Raw genomic sequence first — 9,721 nt, forward strand, 5'->3', positions numbered from 1 at the left:
TCTAAGGGTATGTGTATTAAAAAATTATCTTATGACATATTCATTTCTATCCTTTATCTCCCATATTACTATTAACTAATCTTGTGACTTAAATAAAACATAATAAATTTCTAAACATATATCTTTCTATAGCAAGCCCTATGGTGCTCCTTAGTGTCACCAAGTTTTCACTATCTCAAATAGTTAACGCATGTATTAAATTTTTGCTTCTACTCACAATAGTATCATGCCTTGGATGTGGTCATTGTTGTGATTAACTCCAAGACCCTCTAATGGTTAGGTCTCACTCATCTCAACTTTTTAATCCAAAATCTAAATTTTAATTATATATTTGGAAGTCTTTGTTAAAGCATGATAAGAATCAAATCTCATCTTTCACCAATTTCAAAATACTTAATTCTAATCTATCTCATTAATATTTTCAACATATATTTAATTTCAATCTCTATCAATTCATTTCAACCAATTAATTAATGAGTCTTAAATATATAAAATCTTAAATATTTAATTAATGAGTCTTAAATATTTAATTAAGTGTATATCATTAATTAGATTTAAATATAATTATAAACACATTTCTAATTTCAATAATTGAAAATATATTTTTTTAATCAATGACATGTTAGTCTAACATATAAAAATATAATAATAATGTTCTACAATAATTTCAATTAAATATGAAATCCATCTACCATAATTTCAATTAGATATGAAATCCATCTACAATATTAAATAAAATATTGAAACCTAACAAATATAATATAATATAATATAATATGATGAGATAAACACTAAATATAACCTATATTTATTGATCTAGTGCTGACAAAACCCATTAAAGATTTGGACTCATATTCCACTAAATAAAGGGAAACCAATCAATTAATAAATAAATAAAAATTAAATACATACATCCAAACAAAATGCATGAACCTTTTTCCACTCCACTCATTTCGCTTTGAAGTCCAGATGCCTGCATGTTAAAAGAACTCTCACTTTCACTATAATAGAAATTATAGTCAAGAAAACGGCCGTTGAAAAAACATAAAGAATACACTCTCTTTTATTAAATAGATGTTTCCGTTGGTTTTTGCTTCACATTGTATAACGCCGATGCAGGGCACGTCTCGTGTTCGAATCTTCATCTCGCCTACAATTCCTGTACGCTTGCAGGCCCTAGCTGTGATCTTTTTTTGTTTTTGTGTTGATTTTAGGTTGTTTTTCTACTGTTAAATAATATGTGCATGTAAATGCTTGTAGGAATCTTGAAGATGGGAATGAGAAGCTTTGTTTCGGCTCTAAAATCTAGGTTTAAGGAGGATAAATCGAAGAAAACAGTGTACTTACGAATGGATCGGACGGAGAGTATGAAGGTCGAAGCAAATAGTAAGCGTGCGCAGAAATTGATTGCTAAAACGCTCAAGAGTGCTGATAAATCGGGCTCAAAACCGCTTTGGTAGTAGAATAAATAAATTTTGATGTGATCTGTTAATAGTATTGTAATCCAGGAGTCCTCATGAAATGGATGGCTTGATTTTAGTTATTTAGAAAGAAATTTCAATAGGATCTGTCCATACTATTGTAATCCAGGAGGTCTTGTGAAATGGCTATATTTTAAAGAAATATTTGTTTCACTCTGTTCTTTTGTTAGGGCTTTGTTTGATTCCTCTCTTTTAAGTATCTTGAAAATTTCATTATAATAGCTTTGCTTTTGATTCTGGTTCAGGAAGAAATAATTGGTTTTTCAGTTTTTGTATCTGATTTTTTCAAGAAAATTGTTATTATGAACTGCTTAAGGTCAGAGAAATTGAAATGTCTAAAAGTTTTTGTTGAAATCTGTGAAAAAGAAACTGTTAATAATTATACAGCTCTCCAATGGAAGAATTATTTCAATGATCTGAAACACTTACTATTTACAAGGTAGATTTGTGGCACTCTTAGAGAGGGGAGCTGAAAATTCAGGCCTGTTGTAAAATTTTCTAGTTAAGTGGAAGATTGAAACAGTCTGTCCTAAAGTCTTCTTATTATGCTCAATATTTAGAATTTTTTGGATGAAAATTCAACTACAATTTATGTAGTATTGAAGTATTTAACAGATTGTTTCTAAAATCTGAAATCTTCTTATTATGTTTCATATCTAAAATTTTAGAGTGAAAATTGAAAGATTGTTGGAATGAATGTTTTTTTACAGTATTGTTTCTAAAATCAATTGTATATATTTTTGAATCCATATTTGTAATAATCTATTATCAGAAAGAGGAGAATCTTTACTGTGATCTGTATAAAAAGAAGCCAAACAGTAATATATCAGTAGACATAATTATTGTTATTAAATTTTCTTGAATATCGCAAATGCAAATAAATTTACTGGAAAGCGGTTTCATTAAGTTCCCTGCTTTCAACGACCATAAAACTGACAGATTTCCTAAAAATCTGTGAGACCGGGGTTATTAGAATCTTTCAACTCGAGAAAAAATATTTATTTATCTTTCTACCCTGTAGAAAACCACCAGTTTGAAAGTTTCAATTATATTGAATACCATTTGGCAATAAAGAAATCCTGAAATCATTAGGACTGCACTTGCAGTATGAATAGAAATGTCAGCCCCACCATTGCCATACCTGAAGGCTCCACAAGGAGGTTTCCAGGATTTTCTGCACAGTTGTTTTCACAAAAAAAAAGTGTTCAGTACCCCTTACACTACCTAGTAAGGCCAGTTAAACAAAATGATGCCCAATGATTAATAAAACCTACACTTAACATTTTTCTAATAAATGGTTGAATAAAATAAAACAAGTGATATACAGAAGCCTTAAAAATAATCAAACGATTGAATAAAATAAATCAAGTGATATACAGGAACCTTAAAAATAATCAATCTCCATTGTTTTACATGTATGACACTCAAATATTCTAAAATTTGAAACTCTCAGATTAGGACAATACAAAATAGTCTAATTATCTCCATGTAAAACATGACAAGGACAAAGGCACCGAAAAAGAAAAGATTAGGTAAAGTAGATGCATGCTCAAAGTCTTCTCTGAAAGATTCCAAACCGAATCGTCCAAAAGAATCATTATCTAACTGAACAAAGTTTCAGGCTTACGCAAGCACGTGCAAGACCACATTTAAGTGGGTCCGACTCCCTAGTACTTTTTCGCTACTTTTGCATCGTTCTTAATGGCCTAAAATCATGGAATGCCTTAATGGAATACCTTAAGAAGGGATTAGAGTCTTATAGTGTGCTTGAATAAATAGCAACAAGATGGTATTAAGTTCAAATTTTTTTAAAATAATAATAATGAAAAAATAGGTAGATATTAGAGAGAATTAAAGATCAAGCACAAGGGATTTGGGGTGAAGATGGAAATTACTAGATCTCTGATATTATTTGTTTCATGTGATTATTTAGGATTTATTTTGTTTAGAAATCAATATGAAGACCTTTTTTTTCATATTATAATTTTTTTTTTATTAGTGCATTTCTTTTAAGCTTGGAAGCTTTTTATTTTTCTATTTGTAAAGAAAGGGAAAAATTCTTGGACAATCTTATCTTTAAAGGTAGGATGCATGTTCATGTCTTCTTAATGTTTTGTCATTTTCTTAAGGACACATGTCTTGCAACTAGTTGTCATTTTGCATCTTGCATACCAAGGCATTTGCATAGACAACAAGACAAAAATATCCACATTTTGCATCATACGTACCAAGGAATTTACACAGACAACAAGACAAAAATATCCAGGCTTTCAAAAATTTCATATTTATAAAAGCAATATAATGCTTTTCTTGTTTGCAAATTGTAGATGGATTGTTTTTAGCCTTAGTTTGACTATGTATCTAGGGATGGATAGGTTGTGGTTGTGCCTTTTTGTTTCTAAGTGATTTGATGTTGTTGTTGTTTCTACTTCATTATGTTCCTTGTGACTAGTGTTTTATGATTCATAGTGTGTATGGACTACCCGCATATTCGAGATGGTGTTCCTCAACATGTCGGTTATTGGTTTTATTTTGTTTGTGATACATGTATGTTATTTGCCAAGTTCCTCGTGAGGACTTCATGTATTCTTATGTGGTGATATTTTATGTGAGGCATGTGAAGTGATAACAAACCTATTCTTATTATGATGCTTCAATTTAGGGATGTGTGAGATATTAGATAAATGTGGATTAAATGTGATTATATTAATATTCATGTTGAAATGAAATGATAATATGATCTAGATTAGTTAAATACAATAAAACTATCTATGTGATATTGGACCCTATTAGGTGATTTTACTATACTTCGGCTATTATGTACACATGCATAGATACACTTGACACTTGTGGAGTGATTACATGTACATCAAGTATTTCTCTACTTGGCTACGTATGTATGAGTCATACCCCAACAATATGATGAACACAACATAGAACTAGGGGGGTGAATCAGTTCAGACCTCAAACTACTCTATTTATAATCTTTTGAACCTCAAAACATAATTAAATTACTATTACAATTATAAAACATGAAAGCACAAAGAATGATAAACTCATGAACACCATATTGACATGGAAAACCCTAAATAAGGGAAAACCATGGTGAGAATCACATTCACAATTTGAATGCCAAAGAGTCCACTGCACTTGATTAGACGTGCAAAACTAAGGTGCACAACCTTAAGAGAAGATACAAGGGACTTTTATAACTGAAATTCATTATCTCAGGGAAAGATACAAAGAGTTGCACAATATGCCAAAAGGAACACACTGTCTTTTGGCAGATACAAAGAATAGATGAATTGGAATGAACAAGATCTCTTGATCATGAAATTGTCTTTGAACAACTATGTCAAGTGACCGATATCATGGAAAACACATTTGACATCAACCACTATCTCAAAAAGTTGTCACACTGAAGATATCATCATCAAAGCTCCCCACAAACTAACTTTCACACTTTTGTTACACCAAACCTTCTTGTGCATCATTCACATCCACTTCTCATCAATTCACAGAAATTACATACTCAACTCATACAATTGATCACACACACACACACACACACACACACACACACACACACACACACACACACACACACACACACACACACACACACACACACACGTACATATGATATCATTCATTAAAATTCTCAACCAGGTCAGTCACAAACATAATAGACAATATTATATAAGGCCTCCTAGACCAAAGACATAATGTGGTCCAATCTAGGAGATAAAGGGGACCCAAAAAAATCACAAAACATTCTTCTAAAATAATTCCAATGAACCACACACACTAACATATCCTCAAAGTTAGCATCAAACAAAATGTGTAAATGATCAATAAAGCAAATTAACTAGTTAGCCAAAAAAATATGAAAAAAACAAAATGCGGATCTACACATGCCATGATGAGGCTCATATAAACATCCAACCTCAACCTCCAATGCATATCCATACCAAAAGAGCATAATCCAAAACAAGATAAATCAATTAGATCTGCCAAAAACCAACACAATTGAGCATGTCAAACACAAAACAACATAACTTCACTTGCCAATCAATTTAGCACTAGAAAATTGAACTAGAACATTGCACAGATCAAATGAACATGTCCTCTGAGCCATAACACTTGAATCAACATATCAAATAACTGCTAAGAATTCTTTGAACCAGTTTTGATAGACAACCTCACTATCCAAAACAACAACCAACACTACCATCAGAGCAATAGAGGACCCAAAAAGATAATAGTGCAATGAAACAGAAGCCATAATATTCACAAATCATAGGAATGAAAATCATTCTCCATTTCGGACATTAAATACTCTTTCCTACATATAAATATTGTTCCTACATATTGAAACTTCCACTAAATTATCCTTCCGAAAACATCTAATACTTACTCAACTTCATCACCAAACAACATAGAAACATTTGAAAGTCCATTTTTGGACCATCTACAACATTCACGCAATTGATCAACACTAGTGATAACGCCAACAAGTTTGACATCAATGGAAACACAATACAAGTTTGCAAAAATCTCCCCTTCATTGTTGATGGAAACACTTGTGCCAACTCCAAAAATAATCTTCATTTGACATCAAGGACAAAGGGTGCAAAAATTTCTAATAATATATCTCTCTCTCTCCCTCTATTGAATAAAATTTTGATAATTGCAATTTTCATTGCTCTCCTTGAGAGAAGCCACTGCATCAATCCAGGAGACAAAAGATGAACCGTAAATCTCCCCCTAGATAGATGTACCACTTGAATGCATCTAGTTTAAAGAAGGAGGGGAAGTAAACCCTAACTTCTGCTAGAGATGCTCAAAAGTATCATTTTCCAGATCCTTAGTAAAGATATCTGCAATATGTTCCTTAGTAGGTACATAATCCAATCCGACTTCCTTCTTTACAAGCTTCTCTTTTAAGAAAAGATACCAAATTGAAATGTATCTAGTCCATGAATGCATCGCCAGAATCTTTGAGATGTTAATTGCACTTGTATTATCACACATAATAGGAATTGCCTCGTCATATTTCACCTTCATATCTTTAAGATTTTTCTTCATCCACGTGACTTGAGCATAGTAAGATGCTACCACAATGTATTTTGCTTCATCAGAAGATAATGACACTAAATCTTATTTCTTACTCAACTAAGAGATCAATCTGTTTCCCAACAAAAATGCACTACTAGTTCTACTTCTATCATTTGCACACCCGACCCAATCTACATCTATATATGCTCTTAAAGTGAAATCATCATCCTTCTTATATCATATTCCATAAACCAAAGTTCCTTTAAAATATATGAATATCCTTTTCACCACTTGATCATGAGATTGCTTAGGATTAGCTTGATATTTGGAAACCAAATAGACAACTTGCATAATATTTGGTCTTGAAGTAGTCAAATATAACAATTATCCAATCATTAATATATTCTATTTCTAATCATCTAGAGATCCATCATCCCTACTTAACTTACAACTGATAGCCATAGTGATCGCAACTAGTTTGCAATTCTACATCCCAAACTTCTTTGACATCTCTTTGATATACTTGGTCTGAGAAATGAAATTGACTTTTTTGATTGTGTAACTTAAAGACCAAGAAAAAATGACAACTCACCTGTCATTGACATCTCAAACCCCTTCTGCATTTCTTCTACAAACTTCTTACATATATTAACATTTCCTCTAAATATGATATCATCAAAATACACAACAATAATCAACAATTTATCATCTTCAACTGTGAAACAAATATTGCTATTTGTAGTACCTTTTTTGAAATTCTATTGCAATAGGTACCTATCTAGCCTTGCATATCAAGCTCTAGGAGATTGCTTGACTCCATAAAGTTCCTTCTTGAGTCTTCAGACCATATCTATATCTTCTGACAACTTGAATCCATCTAATTGTTCAATGTATATACTTAATTTTTCTTGTTCTCCATTCAGAGAAACCGACTTGACATCCATCTGGTATACTATAAATGTCTTGTATCTTGCAAATGTAAGAAACATCCTTATAGCCTCCATTCTCTCTACCAGAGAAAATGTCTCCTAAAAGTCTATACCTTCAACTAGTGAATAACCCTTACACACCAATATTGCCTTGTTCCTTGTGACTTTTCCATATTCATTTAGCTTGTTCTGGAACACCCAATTAGTTCCTATCACATTCTTATCCATTGGTCTAGGTATCTATTTCCATGTCTAATTTTTATCTGTATAATTTAGCTCCTCTTCCATTGCCTTTATCCAACTTTCATCCTTGCTAGCATCTACATAGGTCTTTGGCTCCACCTAAGATAAGAAACAATAATTTTCTTGGTCAATGATTTGTTCCTTTGAATGATTATTCCACACATACTTTGCTAGTGTATGAGGTGTTTGTTCAATTTTTTTTTAATTCTACACATGTCCCTTCTTTATCTTTCAGAGAACCCTTCTCTTCTGTAACAATAGGGATATCTTCTATTTCAGTCTCAGTTTGACTCCATTCTTCACTCACTTTGACATTTTCACTCTCCACAATCTTATTCAACCTCTTGTTGTAATATTAGTATGCCTCAATCCTTATAGAATATCTTTAAAATATTGCTTCATTTGGCCTTGCATCAAACTTCCCTAGATCTTCCTTATCTCTCCTTATGTAGCACTTGCTTCCAAAGATTCTGAAATACTTGAGTGTATGAGGTCTTCCATTTCATAGTTCATAAAGTGTATCTGTGTGATTCACTCTTAGTTGTACCTTGTTAAGAATATAAATAGTGGTATGTATAACTTATTTCCAATACATACTAGGTAGTTTAGCATCCTTCAACACTGTTCTAGCCATTTCAATAATAGTCTTGTTCTTTCTTCCAACAATTCCATTCTATTGAGGGGTCTTAGGAGTAGAAAAATGTCTTCTAATACTATTTTCTTCATAAAATCTATTAAATCTTAAACATTTGATCTTAGCATCTACTTGATTCTCAACCATATAATTGAATGCTTTAACCTTTTCTAATGCTTTAGATTTCTCTCTAAAATAAGTAACCCATGTCATTCTGGAATAATCATCAATAAGAAACATTAAATACCTTTCACTATTCAATCTTCTTATCCTTGTAGGTCTACATAAATCTATATGACTCAGCTCCAAATATTTTGAAGTAGAATACTCTTTGTTCTTGAATATTGCTTTCCCAACTAAAATTTTCTACACAGTATCAATAAGTTTGATAATCTCTGGTAAATCTCTCTCAACACGAGTAGAACTAATATTCATCATATTGTCAAAGTTGATATGTCCAATCCTTTTGTGCCACAACCAACATTCACTGCTCTGTGCCACAACCAACATTCACTGCTCTATGCCAACATACAATTGCTTCCATTGTTATCCTTCACTTAGTAGACATTCCCATTAGTTCTTATTGTTGGAAACAACAATGCAGGAAAATTGAGGGGGGGGGGGGGTGTGAATCAGTTTTCACCAAAATTAAACGAATTAACCTCAACTTAAGATCTGATCAAGAACAACAATAACAAAGATAAACACCTCATCAACAACACACATAACACATATATTTTTGACGTGGAAAACCTGATCAAGGGAAAAAACATGGTGGGAAACTATCCACAATATGATAATATTCTATAGTAGTATGTGAAATATTACAATGGGGAATGCACATGCATTAAGGTACACTGCCTAGAGTTCACTGGTCAAAAACAATAGAGGGCTACAACCCTGGGAAGGCACATTTCCTTACAAAGATCAGACAACAATCTAAATTACATGAATTGAAAGAATATAATCTCCAAATGCCTGATCACAATTTCAGTTCAGCACGTTGTCTTCTCTACAACACTTTTATGCTCTTCATCACAATTCTGAAATATCAATTCTCTTGTTTGCACATACAACACTCTCAAACAATGAAGACACACATCTTACTTGATTATTACTCTTATTTATACAAATTATCAACCTTAATTTCAAGGTTGGCTCAACTCATAAGACCTAATTAAAATATTACATAGCATGGACCTAAATCAAAACCTCGACCATGCAATACCACCGAATATCTCACCAAGATCATCCGCAACATGCAAGAATCATCAAGTTGGCCAGAAGGTCGTATAACACGAAGAATACCATTAGACCAATAAAATATTTAATAATGCACACAACGATTAATGTGGACCAACAACACATTTATAACA

General features: G+C 32.1%; 1 long non-coding RNA gene across 1 annotated transcript; it reads left to right on the plus strand.

Moving 5' to 3' along the window:
* The first annotated feature begins 964 nt into the window (after positions 1-964).
* LOC131067195 (uncharacterized) lies at positions 965-1,634 on the plus strand. Its single transcript, XR_009111786.2, has 2 exons — positions 965-1,161; positions 1,261-1,634. It is a non-coding gene; the product is annotated as an uncharacterized LOC131067195 (long non-coding RNA).
* The last annotated feature ends 8,087 nt before the right edge of the window (positions 1,635-9,721 follow it).

Source organism: Cryptomeria japonica, chromosome 3, assembly GCF_030272615.1.
Source record: "Cryptomeria japonica chromosome 3, Sugi_1.0, whole genome shotgun sequence".
NCBI classification, from domain to species: domain Eukaryota; kingdom Viridiplantae; phylum Streptophyta; class Pinopsida; order Cupressales; family Cupressaceae; genus Cryptomeria; species Cryptomeria japonica.